The sequence below is a fragment of the Microcaecilia unicolor genome, chromosome 7 (assembly GCF_901765095.1).
Source record: "Microcaecilia unicolor chromosome 7, aMicUni1.1, whole genome shotgun sequence".
Lineage (NCBI taxonomy): Eukaryota > Metazoa > Chordata > Amphibia > Gymnophiona > Siphonopidae > Microcaecilia > Microcaecilia unicolor.
The window spans coordinates 243,155,661-243,175,651 of record NC_044037.1 but is presented as its reverse complement, the minus strand read 5'-3'; the positions used below and the strand labels follow the sequence as shown (position 1 = coordinate 243,175,651).

General features: G+C 42.6%; 1 protein-coding gene across 1 annotated transcript in view; it reads right to left on the bottom strand.

The window, feature by feature from the left end:
- The window catches only part of BAZ2B (bromodomain adjacent to zinc finger domain 2B), a 914,692-nt gene extending 897,390 nt beyond the window's left edge, over positions 1-17,302 (bottom strand). The window contains exon 1 of the mRNA XM_030210692.1: positions 17,010-17,302. The gene's annotated coding sequence lies outside the window, so the exon portion shown is untranslated. The remainder of the gene's footprint in view (positions 1-17,009) is intronic.
- Between the last annotated feature and the right edge of the window lie 2,689 nt (positions 17,303-19,991).

Below are 19,991 nucleotides of genomic sequence, written 5' to 3'. Positions count from 1 at the left end.
TCAATTCGGGCACCTTTTCACGGCTTGGTCGTAAGAAAAAATGGACCAAGTAAAGTCGCCCAAGTGCTCGTCAGGGACGCCCTTCTTTTTTCCATTATCGCTCAAGGACGCCCATGTGTTAGGCACACCCCAGTCCCGCCTTCGCTACGCTTCTGACACACCCCCGAGAACTTTGGTCGTCCCCGTGACGGAAAGCAGTTGGGGACGCCCAAAAATCGGCTTTCAATTATGCCGATTTGGGCGACCCTGAAAGAAGGACGCCCAGCTCCCGATTTGTGTTGAAAGATGGGCGCCCTTCTCTTTCGAAAATAAGCCTTACAGTAACATAGTAACATAGTAAATGACGGCAGATAAAGACCTGAACGGTCCATCCAGTCTGCCCAACAAGATAAACTCATTTTACATGGTATGTAATACTTTATATGTATATCCGAGTTTGATTTGTCCCTTCCTTTCTCAGGGCACAGACCGTAGAAGTCTGCCCTGCACCGGTTTTATTCTCCAAATACCGGCGTCACTACCCAATGTCCACTAAGATTCCAAAGATCCATTCCTTATAAACAGGATTTCTTTGTGTTTATCCCACGCATGTTTGAATTCCATTACCGTTTTCATCTCCACCACCTCCCGCGGGAGGGCATTCCACGTATCCACCACCCTCTCTGTGAAAAAATACTTCCTGACATTAGTCCTGAGTCTGCCCCCCTGAAACCTCAATTCATGTCCTCTAGTTCTACCACCTTCCCATCTCCGGAAAAGGTTCATATGCGGATTAATACCTTTCAAAATATTTGAACGTCTGTATCATGTCACCCCTGCTTCTCCTTTCCTCCAAGGTATACATGTTCAGGTTGGCAAGTCTCTCCTCGTACAGTTTGCAACGCAAATCCCATACCATTTTCTTAGCTTTTCTTTGCACCACTTCCAGTCTTTTTACATCTTTAGCCAGATACGGCCTCCAAAACTGAACACATTACTCCAAGTGGGACCTCACCAATGACTTGTAGAGGGGCATCAACACCTCCTTTCTTCTGCTGAAAGTGATGTGGTCCCCAGCCAAAACTGAAGATACTTCCAGTGGGCTGGAAGTATCAGGATGTAAGTCCAAAGAGCATAGCCAATAATTTTTCTGAATCATTGCCCAGGGTGCCCAGGGAAACCATCCTGAACTTTTCTTGGACAAAGAATTTGGTCAGGGACACATCCCCCCCCCCCCCCCCCCACCCCCACACACACATTTTCTTTTACACAAGGAAGTACTGGAATAAAATCCCCGCCCTTCCTCCCCTGGTGGTACGGGCCCAACCGCATCGGCCTTCAGAAGGGCTGAGAATTCCTCTTCAAGTACCTGCCTGTGCTGAGAGCTGAACGAATGAGCTCTCGGTAGTCAATTTGGAGGCTTGAGATACCAATTGAGGGGGTATCCGAGACGGACTATATTGCAAATCATTTTTATTAAAGCAGTATGTAGCATTCAAACAGCAAATGGAAGTTATAATCTTATACCACATATAAACTCTCAACTCGCTCCCCTCCCACTTCTCAACTTCCCCAAATAACTATTGCTGGGATAAATTACCAACATTCTTGGCTTTCCAATAGTAACTGGCGGGCTCAGTCTAGGCTATCTAAACAATAACCAGGGATCATAATGCCATCCAATTGACCAAAGGGAAGAAATCTGCCCCAAAAGGGCCTTCCAAAAAATGGAAATTCTCAGGCAGGTCCAAAGCATGTGCCCCAAAGTTGCACCTTCCCCACCACATTTTGGGCAGGCTCCATCCGGTGACAGGCCCATATGGAGATATGAACGTGTGTAGAGCAAATTGATACTGTAAATCCCAATGAGCAGTCAGCTGTGATGCCTTGCGCAAAGATAATACATGAGTTCAAAACAGGTCCGGTGAAACTGAAGCACCTATATCTGTACTCCACATTGTAACATATCTGGCATCTATAATTCAAGAGCAGTATCTCTAATATGTCTATAGTGAAATGATAATGGTACTTTGTTGCGCTCCAAGTGAAAAGGCAGCAGCCAATTCCTCTTGTACATCCTCAGTTAACGACTCCCAAGGCAAACTGGCAATACAATGTTTTAATTGGTAATAATGGAAAAGATCTGTCGGTAACAAAAGAATATTGTTGTTGTAAATCTCCAAAGGATGTAATGCGACCTTCCTCCGTTATTGCATGCAGTATATAAATCAGCCCTTTATGTTGCCATCTACAAAATGCTTTGTAGATAATCCATCCTTTCCTCCTGGCTCTATCACAAATGGCAATATATGGAGTAGTTTTTCAGGAGAAAGGGCGATGATGACAGACTGAGGAATATGAGGGTGAGAGGGAGAATGAAGGCACATGGAGCAATGAGGAGGCTCGAGAGGGAGGGAAACTGGGTAGAGAAAGGAAGGAGTCTTTTCCCCTGGGGGATTGGAGAAAAGGAAAAGACTACAATTCCCAGCAGCCCCTGAGTAGGTCCCATGGTAGAAACAGGGACTTCAATCCCCAACAGCACCCAGAGGAGGTCAGGAGAAGAGCAAGAGAAGGGAGTTGGAAAAACCTGTCCCAGAGAGCCAGGAGGAGGGAAGGAGTTCTGAACCTGCCCAATCAAGCAAATGAAGAGCAGCTGAGCAATGGGTGTGGGGAAGAACTAGAACAAGAGGAGCCGATGGAGACTGCTGCTCTGACTAAACTGGAAGGAAAGGAGGTGAAACAGGAGAGGGCTGCTCGGGAGGAGAGCCTGGTAGAAGAAGGGGAAAGATGGCTATCCCACGAGGGGAGCTGAGAGAACAGATTTACCACGGAAAGGTCATGCGGTGGTGGTCAGGGTATAATACTGGCCTGGTTGGGGAGGGACCCTTGCCACTCTCCCTAGGTTGATTTCTTTTGAAAGGGAGAGAGGAGGAGTGGTGGTTTTAGGCATAACTGCTATACATGAACTGCAGGGAGTTTGAACCCTTTTTGAGCTACTTTGTTTGAAGAATTGCTTTGCATAACTGCTTTATATGAACTGCTGAGATTTTGGAACCTTTTGGGGTTTTTTCTGTTTGTTTTGAATACTATGCTGTTGAACTGCTATGCTTCTTGAGAAATGCTGTGGTGGGAACTACCTTTGGAGGAGCAGTTGACACAAAGGGATTACAATAAAGTATAATGATTTGACCTTGTGGATTGCCGTGTGCTCTTTAGCAGTGGATTACAGCACCCAGCTCAGCTAAAGGGCCGAGGGACTCAAGAGTCTCCCGGTGCAGGAGACTTTTGCCAAGAGTCTCCCGGTGGTGGAGACTTTACAAGACCCATCACCAAACTGCCTTAGCTGTGGGATCCGAGACGGACTATTTGAAGAACCCACCAGTCGGAGATTATGAGGCCATCTTTCATGAAAAAATTTTAACCTCGCCCAGACCGGCAAGTCGTCCGGGACAGACACTTTTACTGCAGCTATGCTTTGCTGGAGCCAGTCAAAAGCTCGTCCCTTGCTTTGCCTGGGGAGCAGCATGAGCCTTAAGTGCATGCTGTTGATGTGAATGAGCTCACTGGGGTTGAGCCAGAGTAGGCTGGCGAGCCAAAGGGTTGTACCTATGCCTAGGAAAGTAATAGGAACGCCTCCTTGGCTTGCCAAAAAGTCCTCCTAGCTGAGGAGGCTGATGAAGAAGGTGCCTGGTGGGAGAGAAAAGAGATGGTATCAGTGTGTTTTTTGATTTGGTCTCTGACCTCCTCAACCTTCTCTCCAAAAAGGTGATTCCCCCCCCCCCCCCCCCCCCCCCCCCCCAGCATGGACGCTCGTGAAGAGCTGGTACAATTGTATTCAGGAGATGAATATTGAAGCCTGGTACATCTTCCTCCCAAAAGAATCCAGGGTTCTAGCTTCTCTGCTGGGAGGGGGGGCGAGGCACTGTCCCTTTTAACAGCGGATTCCACCACCATGGAATTGTGAGGCAACTGAGGCCTATCAAAACCAAGCACACTCTGGATCCAACACTGGGCGTCAATCTTCTTGTGCATGACAGGGACCAACAGAGGGGACTCCCAGTTCCCAATGAGGACTTCACTGAGAACCTCATGGAGAGGGGCAGTCACAGCCTCCTTAGGAGAAAGTATGTAGTCCAGGAATTCGAACATCTTGGCCCTGGCTCATCCTCCACTTCCAAAAGAAATTAACAAAAGATTAAAAGGGTCTCTCCTTTCAGGTGGAGGAGAGGGTTCAGAAGAAATTCCATAGCAAGGAAAGTACTTTGGATCCTCCTCTGAATCCCATGAGCGCTCCTCTTCGGTGTCAGACAATACCTCCGGGTGGAAGTGTTGAGATTGAACCTGCCTCGACATGGAAGAACCACATCCTTGAGAGCAGCATCGAGAAGTCGGTTCCTGCCTCAACTCCGGGGAAGATTCCTCCATAAAAGTCTAGGGAGTGCTGGCTTGGGTGGCAGTCAACACCGGGGCAGCATGTGGTGTCAGTGTTGAAGGCCACAACGCACGGTGAGGGTCAACCAGGGCCACAACAGGAGGCACGGTAGGCACAAGCACACCCGATTCTGGTGCACACCGCTGCACTAGGCCATCCAGCAGCTCAGGAAGCAAGGCCCAGATGAACTCATCGAGGGCCAACATCGGGAAAAGCTGGGGTGCCGGCTTAGGCGCAGGATGTAGAACTGCAGGGGGGGGATCGATGCAGCAGCAGGGTCTTGGCTGCTGGGAGACAGACGAATTGGCACCTCCTGTACGTAGAGGGTGCGGTCCTCCCGGAACCGACACTTCTCAGGTGACGAATCCTTCGATGCCCCAGGAGGTTCCGGTACCATGCGTCGAGAGTGACCGATGACCGTGCTTCTTGGCCTTCTCCCAAAGCGTGTCACCAAGGCTCCTTGGTGCCAAGGACAACATGGAATCCACATGTCGCCTTGGGGTTGGATGTTCCCAGTGGCCCTGCACACCAGGAGGCCTCGAGGCAGGTGGAGACCCATGCAATACTTCACTGCTCCCAGCGCCTAATGGTCTAGCAGCAGCCATGCTTACCGAAGCTCAATGTCAATGCCAACAAAGAGAATGCGTTCTCGCAGCAGGCAGGAAGGCACTTGTGCATGTGCTGTGGAGCATGTCTTGTGCTCTACAACGCTCTCATTTAACTCTGGTAAATTCCAGACCAGGCGACGCAGGTCAGCGTCACCCACTTGTGAGAATTATAAGCCTGCTTGTCCTCAGAGAATACTGCTTCCAGGGTTGCCACTATGAAGCCCAAAAGTTGAAGATAGTTCCAGGCCCGTGGGGATGCAAATTGCTTAGGCTGTGCTTCTGGACCTACAACTTGTCCATGTGCTCTTCCTTGAGAAAGCCTGCTCCCAGCACCATATCGAAGCGGACTTCCAAGTATTCCAAGGTCTGAGCAAGGGCAGTCACCTGTCACAATTCACCACCCAGCTCAAGCACTTAAGGAACAAGATGACCCAAGAAGTGACTCTAGTCGGTCCGGGCCTGCAAATTGTCCAGATAGGAATGGTCACAAATGCCCTAGCGATGCAAATGAGCTGAAATCACTACCATCACCTTGGTGAAGGTGCAAGGGACAGGCCAAACAGAAGAATCCAAAACTGAAAATGTTGCCCCAGGACACACACACACAAAAGAGGAGGTAATGCTTGTGGTCCACCATATATGCTATGTTATAGCAAGTCTTCTATTCCACCATTATCTTCATAGTTTACGGAACATTACATCAATAAGAAACTGGACCATCATGTCCAGGAATTACATTAAAATAAGAGCAATAAAACTATTGCGCATTAACCTTTGGATAATAGTTGTTTTGCGTAAGCTACCAAAGAGCCTACCACTGTTTCCGTTTTGTGGTTCATCCTAAATCCTGATTAAGTAGCATGGTCAAACTGGGTTAAATATTTCTCTAGCTGTTCTGAAACAAAGCCTTCAATCACCTTTATAATTGCTTACTTCTGCTAAACTTATCTTTAAGTTTTTTGGAATTGTGGTGAGAACAATATTAGCTCCAGAGATGGGGAATATGCATGCTTCAGATCTGTTAAAGAATGTAGAGATTTAGTTGAAGCTGCTATAGTCAAATAGGGAGGCCAGATAGATATCCAGACCAAGATTTCACATACTTCAAAAATAATTGCTTCGTATTTGTTGAACTGATACATTCAAACTGATGCCAAAGTCTATTCGCTGGTATTCTAGTACATGAAATTTCCTCATATTTAAAAAAAAATAATACTTTAGTTGGTAAAAGTTGTTCTCCGATTGCTTGAATTTTTCCCTTAAAGTAAGCTAGATTTAAAGCAGACAGCAATCAGAAATTGCAGTAGATATAATGTCATCTAAGTTAGTCAGATGATCCAATAATGAAAATAACTTTTTAGCATCAAGAAGTTCAGCGCCTACCAATATGGAGTGATTTTCATGTCTTTTGGTAGCTAGCATTTTTATACAATTAATTGTCTCTCACCAATTAACCCTATTCTCTATTGAGGGTGGCATCTCCAAATTCTTTCCAACTTTCTACATGCACGTTTTAGAATTAGTAACTCCTGGACAAACCATCTGTCAGATATTTTCTGAATCCTAACTTTAGTTCTAAGAAGGGACATTTTTATCTAAAATTTCCATACCAATCTGGTTCTAGTCATCCAATAAATTTCCTATATTCTTGGCAAGAGACAAAATTTTTATCAGCTTCTTGACAGAACAGGGCAGGATCAATCCTGTCTCTTACAACAGCAAGCAACCAATACAACTGATTGTTTCCTCTAATATTCCCTCCGATATTCCATCCAGGAGAGAATTACACAGAAAAAGGTCTGACAAAGGTACTTTGGTAGACTCACTTATAAGAAAAATAAAATAATGGTCAGAACTACGGCCGCCAAAAGATCAAGTCGATGGCCTTTATCTTGAGTAGGAATGTTAATTAATGGAGTAAGATCCAGCCCTTCCAAAGATTTAAGAAAAAAAATCATCCATTTTGGAATCTGCAAAGTTATCCAGATGTAAGTTTACATCTCCCAGTAAGAGAGTGAAGTTAGACAGGAACTCACCCAGACAGACTGAGGTGATCACCAAGTGAAGCATCTCCATCCAAAAGTGCAGATAGCTGAACCAGGCATTTACCCCTTTGAGGTCGGGGATGAGCCAAAAGAGACCCCTTTCTTTGGGACTAGAAAATAAATTATGAGTAATGACCCTGCCCCCATACCACAGGTAGTACTGATTCCACGGCTCCCAAATTAGGTGCTGAATAGCGAGTGTGACAGCCTGCCCCTTTACCACAGGGCAACACCATGAAGACGTCAGGCACTGGATGAGCAAACTCTAGGGCAGATGTTTTCAACTCAGTCCTCGGGCACACCCAGCCAGTCGGGGTTTTCATGACATCCCTATTGACCTATTGATAGGAATACGATTTTGCACTTTGCTAGTCATCATCCACGGAAGTTGAAAGAGAGTATTCCTGTGGGACAATTTTTAAGAATTAAGAGATTAAGTTCTGATCAAACTAGATACATCCAACAAGCTCGAGTTTTGACAAAGAGATTTCAGGATCGGGGGTATGCCCAGCATGCCATTAAAGCCACTTATAGGCGAGCTAAATATGCACATCAATGCTGGCTAAGGGAGACACAGCGGATGGAACAAGATAGTGATGGTCGTATTAATTGTATCTTACCATTTTATAAGCAAACTAGTACTATTCAGCGGATTTTGTTGAAACATTGGTCTACATTGTCCTTGCATCCATCACTGTGTGTGAAACCTCGGTTTTCCTGTACTCGAGATAGGAATATAGGTGAGATCTTATCAAGGAAGAGACTACTACCCCAGATTGGGCAGAATGGTCCATGGGGACACACGCAGTGTGGATCTTGTGTTTACTGCAGATATGCTCTATGCACAGATCGAGTATGGGTTCAGGCTATGGGGAAAGAATTTTTCTTGAGAGCAAGGTCCAATTGTAATACTAGTAATGTTGTATATGGGATACGATGCCCATGTTCTCTTTGGTATATTGGGGAAACGACTCGTAAGATCAAGATGAGAATTACCCAGCATTTGAGTAATATCAGGTTGTTAAAGATTGATACACCATTAGTTACCCATTGGGTACAATTAGGGCATGCTGTGGAGGATCTGCAGTTTGTGGTTCTGGTTTGTTGGAAGGGAGGCGGGTTAAATTGTGAGCGACAGCTCATTAAGAGGGAACAAAAGATGATCTATGATTGGAATACGGTGGAGCCCAACGGATTAAATAAAGAAGTAGATTGGTCATTATTGATGACGGTATAAATAGTTAATGGCAAGTAGGCAGGGTCATCTGATCAGTGGTGCGGGTTACCACATGGTGAGGGAACTCATGGTGTTCCAGGTAATTTCGAAAGGCTGAATAAGGTACGTTGAATATAATATATTTTGATATTTGAAGAGTATACAAATGTATGGATATGTAGAGTAATTATTGATGTTTTGTAAAGGGTCTCCTGATGAAGAGATTGAAACACGGCCAGTGTTGAGACCGAGTGAAAGTTTGGAGAGCATGTGAAAGCCTTGTTTGGTATGATCAAGCCTTCAGTTATACCAGGAAGTGGACATTTGATGGAGTTCCTGTGGAGGAATATGGATTAAAAATTGAGTGGATTGGATTAGATTGGAGAGAGTTGAAGATCGAGGAAGATATTCAAGATCTATGATATAATAAGGATTTGTCAAAGTTTATATCTAATATCCACATCAGGAACTATATGGAGTTTTGAAAATCAGTGTTTGGACTCTATTTCCTGTATAACGGACCATCTGAATGGGACTTGAGAAGGGAAGTGTATGTTTAATGATAGTATGAGATATTATTAATAAAGGATATGTTGTCAATTTATGTATAAGATTATAGTAGTCTATTTGAAGAAGGAAATATTGAATTCAATGGGGATATCCTGAAAATCCTGACTGGTTAGGTGTGCCCCAAGGACTAGGTTGAAAACCCTGCTCTTGGGCATAGCCCATTTGACCACTGATTTGAGGTGAAATTGGCCCTCTTCAGCCACAAATGGGTCCATCTACCTCTACCCAAGCCATCAAGGCATCTGGCATACACTCATTGGGAATTTCTGGAGCCTCCAGTCATGCAAGACAGCCCTGGGTCTCTTGACCTTCTGAAGTCACAAAAGGGCCCACGCCTGAAGGCTGGCATGTCCCTGAGGAAAAACCAGACTGTGCTTATCTGACTGAAAGAGACTACCACCCTGAGAATAGGGGTATATGCCAAGGGGGTATATGTTAGATCCCTTTCTGGTGATACTCAGTGTGCCGGAAAGGATGAGCCTCCCTCCATGTCCTTAACCAGTGTTTCCAAGTCCTCTTCAAAGAGCAACCAGCCCATGAAGAGAAGCTAAGAAGCTGCATCCACAGTCAAATGACTCAACCAGAGTCACCTCCAGAGGCCACAGAATACAAGATCATATAAATCAGCCAGGAAGGCCAATCCAGACTCCAAGCGGGCCACCTCTGGGGCCTCCAGCAGCTGCTGTAGCCAGCATAACATGGCTCTCGCACCTGCCACACATGGTAGACTACACTCCAGCTGTCGTAGAGCTTCAGCTATCAATCTGTCTTCTTCTCATGTATCTCCTTGAGAGCTGAGACGAGTCAGACCAGTGTAACCAGGGCATCCACCTTGGGGTACCTCCAATACTTATCCTCCTCCTCTGGAGAAACAGAATACAGATTATCCAACACCTTGGACCCACAGAAGACCCCATCTGGGGCCTCCCACTCTGCCAGCATCATATGGTAGAGTGCTTTATGAAGGGAAAGTGCTTGGATGGTCCCTCTCTGAAAGCTTGGCCAGAAAGCCAATGACAGATTCAGGACCTCCAAAACTGAATTAATAAGAATAGAAATGTCTCCCCACAAGAAACAAAAAAGTACAACGGGGGAGCAGTTTTCTCATTCTGTGGAGGGAATTCCGCCTTTCAACCTGAGTCAGGGGATGACCATCTTGCCATGACCAGACCAAGCTATCGAAGGAACTCCCAATGGAATGTGGTCACTTCTGCATCATTTGGCTCCCAAAGAAGGGCCTCCCAGTGTGGGCTAGCCTAAGCCACCAGCACTTGCTTGACCAGCAGGGTCCAGGGAAGTGAAGCACCAACCGTACCCGCCCCCAAAGACCCAATGGGGGCCGAGAGAAATCCTGCTGCTGAGAAACTGAAGCAGGACCTAAAATAGAAGGTATTTCCTTCAAGTCAACAAGACTATGGGTCCCAATTCTATGGAAATGGCAGCCTCAATTGAGTTATAGAAGTACCCCTCCCCCCCCCCCCCCCGGGGCCATTTCCATAGCTTGAAACAGTTTGTCACATGAGGGGCAGAGAAAGTCCGCAGCTGTGTTCTGCTGCTGGCTCTCACAGGTCATGCAACACCGTCCTGCCAGCATGCCCAGCCACATGGCCTACATATCCAGATCTGCCAACCTATCCAGGGCTAACCACAGCTTGGGGATCAAGTGATCCTATTTGTCCCCTGCCAAGCTCGAGTGTGGGGTTTTGATTTTTTTTTTTAGTTTGCTTTATTCCTATGTACAGTACAGCCCAGCCAATTGTGGTTTTTTTTTTTAAGGCTGCCTGGAGCTCCAGGGAGCCTCCCACAACAGGTGCAGGAGGGCAGAAGTGGGGATGAGGACCCACACCCCTGAAGCAAAGGCCCCATGGGAACCAAGCAACAAGCTCCTCCAAGGCTTGAGGCTACAGAATCATGCTCCACCCACAACCAGGTCCAGTCCATGAACCGGGAACCTGAGGGCAAAGCTGCTAGGCTCAAACAAACAGTGTGGTTGGGGATAGGCCAGGGACCAGGAGCACCAGCCTGAATAACCTATTATCTGCTGGAGGTAGAAAAATACTGGAGTTTTCGAACCAAGCACTAGCTATTATAATGGTGAAAAGTCAGCTTCAACCTTCATCAGCTGGTAGGCAGAGAATACAACCCAATAGGATTGTGCAGTTTGGATGCTAAGGAAATGAGGGTTCATCGTTCATAAGCCAGTAAAGGACACTTCCAAATGAGTTGAAAGAGCAGAAGGAAACTGCCCCTCCAAAAAATACAGGACATCATTTATGAAACTGAAACCTATTAGTGTGGCGGGTCCCTTGCATGCAAAGCACCAAGCTGCAAGTTACTTGTGTGAGCAGCCAGACACAAGTGAAGTGCTCAGGGCCCTGCCATGGAAACTAGGCAAGTAGCCAGTACTGTCCCCAGCAATTCAAAAGCAATGGAGGGTTAAGTGGCTTGCCCAGAGCCATTGTGGAATTTGAACCTGGCGCTCCTAATTCCTAGCCCATTGATCCATTAGGCTACACATCTGCCCCAAGAAAAAAAACCATTAACCGGACTGATGGTTTTAATTTTTTGGTGAAATAACAAGTAATCACACTCTAATGTGGTGCAAGAACACTGGAATTCATAATTCACTTTCCTCGGTCATTTTATTAAGCTCATTTACATAACCAAGCACCACATCCTGGGATAATTCTGTGCAACTGAGCAACGCAGAATTATCCACTTCTGCAGTATGCGCTAAATTTGGTGCAGGCTCAGCAGCAGCTGCTCTGCTTGCTGTCTCTTCCCCTCCCCCACAGAATCCCCCCCCCCCCCCAATCAAGAGAAAGAGGAAGTGAATGGCTACTTCCTCCTCCTGTGCTGGCTTTGACCCGACTATTTGAACCACATAGACCTCTATACAGCCCCCCCCCCCCAGTTCAAATATACAATGGGAGCTTGGTGGACAAGAGAAGGAAGCAGCCCGATGTGCAGCCATTCACTTCTTCCTTCTCTTGCTGCGCAAACTCTGTGGGGAATGAGAGAGAAAGTGAGCAGAGCTGCTGATGCTGCTGGCAGAGAAAGGTGAGTGTGCCATGGGGTTGTGGGAGAGAGAGAGAGAGATACAATGACAGGGAGAGGAGGAGGAAGAACTAGAGGTGGGGGTATTGCTGCCAGTTAAAGGTAGAGAAACTGCAGTTGAAGTGAGGAAGGGAACTGAGGAGGCTGGAGTACGAGGAGGGAAGCAGCAGGAAGAGATTTCAGGCCTTATTATGGGGAACTTCTGTGCAAAAACACTACAAATAATGCAGAATTTTAAACTTTTTTGTACAGAATTGGACCAGGAGTGACCAATTACAAAAACTAACATTAACAGGGTAAAAGTTATGCATAACTTCATCAATCCTATATTTAATGCCCACTGACAAATCTTATTTCTAACTTAAGGTACTGCTCAAACACACTTTCACTATAAAATACAGCATCAGACTCTTGAAATCCAGTCACAAATATATTTAAGTTTGTCCCATAAAAGGGTTATCACCTCCAACTTATTTACTGACTTATTTCTATGTAGGATAAACAGAAACGAGAAAAAAAGTGTGGTGAGCAGAGTAGGGACTGTTGTATGTTTATATTTATCTGCTTTACACTAGTTCCAGACAGATCTCTTCTCTTTTACACAATAGTGCATTTCAGCACTGAATCTTTGGTTCTTTTCAATGCAGTCTAGAATTCCTCTTCAGACAGCACCATGTGCAAGCTGAAAATAAAATTGTTCTTTCAATTGGGCAACATTTTATGCATTTAAAAAAAAAGTTAAAGGCTTTAAATTTCAGCAGGCCTTCCTTTCTGTCTGTATTATATGCCAAGAATGACTAACCAAAATGCCTCTACTTAGATCTTTGTAACCAAATGGTCTAGCAAATTAACCACCCTTCAAAGATAGGAATTAATACCTTCTGAAGACACCTAATACGCATCCTATAACATCTAAAACAGATTTTTGTTATTAGGTAGCAAGACACAAAGACTTTCAAATACTAGCCTAACAACTAACTTTCTAACTCGCATCTACTTCTAATCATATGGGCATAAAATTATGCAAGTTCTAACATCAGTTTACTACTGATATCCTACATCTTATGTTGGCACAAAAAAAAGGTAGCAACAAAGAAATTTAACAATTGCAGTTCTAGCTGAGAGTGACTGTTCTGTTTCAATTCAATGTCACCACTAATAGCTTCTTAGCAGCTCCATGAAATCAAGCAGCTGTCAAGTCCATGCATCAGAAGGAACAGTTATGCACTCCCATAAGAAAAAGTAACACATCAGGATGTTTGGCAAAACATCTGCTCCCTTACAATACAGATCTACAATAAACATGCAAACAAAGAAATGAAAGGCAGGAAAATGTGTGTGTGGGGGGGGGGGGGGAGGATTGAATAATTCCATTACTCTTAGAATTTACATATGTAGAAAAAAAATTTAAAGATTACACAATCAGTCTAAGATAAAGCATGTTAAAGAAATCTATTTTAAACTTCAACAATTCTAAAAATAACAATGTATACTACATTTTTTTCATAGACACTATTTTAGGGACCCTTTTACCAGTCTGCAGTAAAAGGGCCCTACGGTAGTGGCAGCAGCTATTTTTGCCACGCACCGAGGCCCTTTTTACCACAGCAGGTAAAAACGAGGCAAAAATACATGGCCATGCAGTAAGATTGCTCTTACCATGTGGCCATGCAGCAGGGGGATAGCACTTACCACCACCCACTGAGGTGGCAGTAAGGGCCCCCACACTAACCCACCAGTAACCGGGTAGCGCGCAGCACTGTCCGATTACTGTGGGTAACTGCCATGCATTAAAAAAAAGCCTTATTTTCCCCAGCACAAGAAATGGTATGCACTGGGGTTAGAAATACCACCAGCGCCCACGTTGGTCCAGCGGTAGCTGCAAACTGGCACTTGGTAAGCCCATGTAGGGCTTACCACTGCTCTGTAAAAGGGCCCCTTAGTTTTCTAGCTTCAGCATTCAAACAGATGTAGAAACAACGAATTACTTGTTACCAAAGATATACTGTTTGAAGACTATAATACTTTTTACCATACATACTCCAAAGTATTTCTACATTAAATAAACACCACATTCTAATCTCCTGAAGATTTTAATTAATTTGGTTTTTTGTTAAGACTAGTATCACAGTAAGGTGTTATGTTAGTATTATTGATTAGAATTAATACTGCACTATACCCAATTCCATCTCTTAGTACCTCCAGAGACCAGATATAGAAGTATTTTTTTAAATGGGATCAGAGACTGTCTATTTAACAGAAATTCACTGAAAAGGATTTTTAGAATTTGTAAATCATCAATACTGAAAATAATGTAAAGCCAGTAAAATTTGTTCCTTCTATCTCACAATTGCCAAGAACTGTACTTACTTCCTATATAATGACAAAAATTGTAATGTAAATCTTAAGAGATTTGGGCATTATTAAAAGAAATAACAGAATCCTATGGAAAGAAATAATAAGATACAATTTTTCTCAAATAGGGCCTTGGATTTATAAAATACATTCATCATATGTCAAATATGCACATTTCTGGAACTAAATAGCTGTGACTTTAACGCACCCTGTTTTAGAATATTTAAAAAACATTAAAGATGTATAACAAGAAGGCCAATGTATTTAGTGGTATCTTTGCTGCATGCTCATTCAGCAGGTTTTCTTGAGCAGTACAGCCTATTGATAATATATTACTATGGCAATGATGTGTATACTGTTTACATAAAAGGTAGGACAGAAAACATACTTCAGTAGTTTGAAAATGGTAGTTAACATACACATTTGCTCACCATCTATAATCTGCCAAATCTTCAGGTCTTTGTTGGATGTATAATTTAGAGCCATCTGTTCTATGTGCACTTCACTATTTACATTTTCATCCATCTAAGATCCATACAACTGGCATAACTTCAGTTCCTCCAAGCATTAAAGCACTTTATTACAGAGAACTAGTAAGATAAATAACTTAAGGTTTATTCATATAAAAAAATCAGTTTCTCATAAAATCCACACAAACATACTAGATGACTGATGAAGTTCAGGAAAGAGAACAGGATGTTGCTACACAAATAATTTTTTGTATTTGTTCTATGTTAATTATCAGCAAGATTTTTTTTTAACACAGATGATGGGCATTTACAATAAACATGCAGAAACAAGAAAACCACAAGTTAATAAAATGAGCATATAAAATAATTATTTTTATTCTATTTTCACTGCCCATTTAAGAACTGTGTGGTGTTTTATTAAGATTTGTCATGTGATCAGAAGTTTTAGCAGAGGAAAAAGTATCTGTGACAACAGTACATTTTATTGTTTCTCCTTTTACAATGGCTGCTGTTAGCTTACAGACAAATCAACGTTGGACTCAACATTCCAAGCACATTTTGCCCTCCACTGAATTCAGCATTTAAAGAAAAATCAAAGTATACATTTGCACATACTTTCTAGAACAGTCAATATGGTATTATACAACTTCAAACATTCACACCTATAAAGAGATGATTATTCTCCTGTGAAGATTATAACTATCTTATGAAGGCCGACAGATAATGTAATCCAATGCAAAAAAAAAAGCGTGCCTAACAATTTTTAGTAAGAATTAAAATCTTGGCATATAAAAACATAAGGAGTAACCAGGAACACTACAAATCAAAAAATAAATAGCATCTTCCAAATGTCCTTATGGTTTTTCATTGCAAGTTATACTTCCACCTGTTACAAAACCCCTTAGGGAAAGATAATCATTTATTCTTAATGAAATGTATATTTTGCATTAAAAAAATATATCATTTTAAAAATAAACTAATCCAGCTGATCTGAGCTTGGAGAAGAAATTCGTGAAAAACCACTTTAGAGAACATTTTCATTTAAACTTTACATGACGTCACTGTCTCCGAATAGTAACGTTTCCTAAACTTTCAACCTCTATATAGCAGGTCTCCGAAGAATTTCATCCCCAAAACAGAAAGACTTGGGAATAAACTTGCCAAGATGGCGAGAGGCTTGTTGTTTAGAGGGCAGAAAAATGGAGGATATTGAAATATACACAAAGGGATAAATTTCAACAACTCGACCAGGCTGCAGCTGCTTCTCTTTATAAGGAAGCAACACAAAAGATAAGAGCAAAAAGAAAGCCGCAAATCCAAGGAGTGGAGGAGGGGAAGAGAGAGAGAGCGAGAAGAGTGCGCTTCAAGCAGCACAACTACCCCTTCCCTTTATAGTCTGACATTTTAGGAACGAATATCGAAATAGAATTAGACAGCAACAAAATATGCGATCGGCTTTTGGAGAAGGCACAAATGCGCACTTTTGTGGTGAAGCGCTGCTGCCGCTGTGGGGGAAGAACTGGGAGATGTTGCCATTCTGACGAGTCAGACATATTAACAGAGGAAAGCTCCAGTTACCCTGTCTGTACACACACTGCACTGACAAGTCCCACGGGCACCGATATTGCTTTTCTCCAGGTTTTTTGTTGTTGTTTTTTTCGGGAAAGAGGGCTCAAGACGGCGGGTGCAGTAGGGACGGGCCAGCGAAACTGGGGCAGGAAGAGAGGAGAAGGCAAAGAGTTTTTAAGAACTGCCTCGGGCCGGGAAGCGCTGACATTCCGAGGGTAACGTTTGAACCTTGTTATTTTCAAACCTGAGACGGACAGTTGGAGGGGAAGCGGTGGGGGGCGGGGAAGGAGGGGGAGGGGGGCAGCTATCACACCAGCAGTGAGCAGGATACAAAGAGGAGGAGGAGGCGGCCGTAGTACTAGCGGCGGGGCTGGAACAGAGCCACCGGCTGACCTCTCATCCACCCGCCGCCACCCAGGAAACTTTCAAACCGCACCATCCTCAACCGCCACCCGCGCCCCGTATCCCCCGCCAGGCAAGGCGACCTCCCGGCCTTTCATCCCCGCCCTCCCCCTCCGACCAAGACCGGCTTCACATCACATCAAAACCCCAGAAGTCCGCATCCCAACGGCCGACTGACACCTTCCCTTTCCCAAAGCAAAGCTTCGCCTTAACTCTCCGCGACGCCGCTTCTTCCCCCTTAAAAAACCAGGCACAGCACCCTTCTCCCTCCCTTCACACCCCTACACGGGCGGCTCCTTCGCTCACCTTTACTCTGGAAGTCGCCCCAAATCGTTGCCTTTCTCCAGGCCCGCCGAGGATTTCAGTGGTTTGGAGGAGCGGGTGGGAAGCTTTACTTAAGGCATTTTTTTTTTAACCCCAGGAGCGGTGGAGATAAAACAAAAAAAAAAAAGGCAGAAAGAAGGAGGAAGGATTTGTGCTAGGAATGCTCGGTGCGTGTCTCTCTCGCTGTGTCTCGTTAGTTCCTTACAGCAGATTGAAGGAGATTCTTCTCAAGGTTTATTCAGCTTCACTTCAAGGCGAAGGCTTCATGAACCAAAAGTGACGTCAACCAACAAGGCTCTCTAACAATGAAACTTGCTGTTAACAAGGGGGAAAAAGGAATTGTTTATTTCATTTTAACTGAAGTAACAAATGACCTATCAGCTCGAAAAGAAACAGGGAAAGGAGTTTCCACTCTTCCTACAAAGGCGGTTCCCTTATATTCGTGTATGCCCCGGCTACTTTTTCTTAAAAAGCTAGGTTTTATGAAAATAAAAATAGTATTTTCTGATTTTTTTAATGATCAGGAGCGCATTAAAGGATATGATTAGCCGACAGAAGTAAACTTTTACAGTTAACAGTTTTGACGTGGCGATATGCAAAAGAACAAAAATCCGTATTTAAGAGAGATTTTTTTTGTACCAAAACATTAAACGAAACACAATTAAATCTTTAGTCGCCCACAAACAAATCCAGGTCATACTGTACATAGTGCTGAAGGGCCTCCGACATGTAACCAGACTATATGAAATAAAATGTCAATGGGAAAAGACGACAACCTGGCGTTTAAAGTTTAAATATGCCAGTGTGTGGCTGTTGGATTTTTTTTTTTTTTTTATTCTCAACCTACATTGCCTGCTATGAATTGACATTTTGTTTAGACCATAGCAGGAAATAAAAACTCCTTCAGCTTCCTACCAAACCAATCCATATACTATTTCGTAAAAGTGGAGAAGACTGGTACCTCCCAGTTCCAACCCTTTAAACTCTACACGTGGTTTCTTTTTTTGGAGTAGAGTCAAGTTAGGCCAGGGTTAAAGTACACTAAACAAAGAAAGACTTGTTTGAAACATAGAAATAAAACTCACCCTTCCAAGAATATTATTAAGAACAAAATGTGTGGCTTGCTATTTATTTTTATAAAATAAATATTTTTAACATCCTAAAATGTAGTGTTAAGATCTTGTCTTTGCTAATAGCATTATTTATGTCAGTAATTCTGTTTAACTTATCCTACCATATATATTTTATGTTTATATATATTTTCCTTTAAACATTTAAATTGTTATTAATGTATAGAATTTTTTTTGCTTCTCTTTCAGACTCTGGCTGTGATTTTAATTGTACTGGAGAATCTGGAGTAGTATTAACACATGAGGAGATTTCACAAAGCTGCTTCATTAGAAAGAAAAAAAAGCTTGGCTGGCTAGATCTTTTGCATGCAATGAGAATGTCAGCCTTACCTCGGTCATTTGTAACATAATAAGTGCAAGTACAATGATTGCAATGCAGGAACACTGGGGGATGGGCAAATATACTGCCTGTCTAATAGGGACCTCTGAAAAGAAACCTCCTCATTACAAATTACAATTATTTCCAAAAATTAGTAGAGATGATGCCTCAGGAGACTGATATTATAAATAAATTAATGTGCTGATTTTTTAATTATTATTTTTGTATTAATCTATTTCTGTTCCAAGATTCACATTCAGCAGCAAAGCTGTGCTTGCAATTATTGATTTTTTTTTCTGTGCCACATTCCCAGAATACAGATTTTAATCATCTGGCTACACCGCACTCAGTAATTTCATTAAAAACTGGAACCTTCCAGTTCAAGAAAAGCATTTAATTTCAATGACACACAATTTTTCTCTTAGCAGCAAAACTGTCTGAACAGTAAAAGCTGGCCTAAGGTTCAAATGCATAATTTAATCCTGAGATGTCCATGCTTTGCATTCCTTTGAAGCTATAATTTGACTAACTATCTAATAACTGTAATAAGGACAATGATTTTCTTATAATATGTTAATAGTCCATATTTAATTAAATCGGAGGCCAAGCTTTATTCATGTTTGAGTAGGTCAGTTCTTTTATAATTTCAAAATTTACTAATAATGTTCTAACAAGAAAAAATACAGAACAGGAGTATAATCAATTAGATATTTCACTTAAAAACTGTATAGGCATCAGCAGCTCAGGCTTTATATTAATGCTAATACACCAGCACTATTAAGGAGTGAATTTGAGTACATATATGAAAATACTGGTCCTCATTGTCAAGTGTTTTTTTCCTCCATAGTCACATATATAAGAGAACTATGAAATTAAAGCTGGCTGGACTATTAAATGCTATAATACTGGAATACCTGAAACCTGATCTCTGAAACAGAGTCCTTTTAATGGCTCTGCTGTAAATAATTTACCATTCATGTTGTTTACCAAAATCCTTAAACTTTTGCTTTTGCATGAGTTCAAATTAAGTGACCAAACCTTTTTTTTTCTTGTTCACAAGGCATCATTTAGATCCAAAACAAAGAAATATTCCAAATATATTTTTCTTTTTCAGAAACATTGAGTGGTCAAAGCTACAAATTTGCAACAAAGACTAGAAAGCAAAGTATTGATTTTGGTTTCAATTAGCAATTTAAAATGTGGAGCTTGAGCATTCCATTCTGGTCAATTTGGAAAAGGACAGTTTTAAAGAAATGATACTGCTACTTGATCTTGAGGCACAATGCAACCAGTTTTCCAAGTGCTAAATAAGAAGGTTCATAGAGTTAATACAGTTTGTAGATTTTAAACTAGAACAATTATTGTAGGATATTGATTCATTTCAAATGGTTAACACAGGACTATCAAAATCTGTCTGATTTCCACAAGACAATACTGAAGTTTCAAATATACAAAATATGCAGACTGATTGTGCTGTTCATATACAATAAAACTAGGACTGTTTTTTTCTTTTTT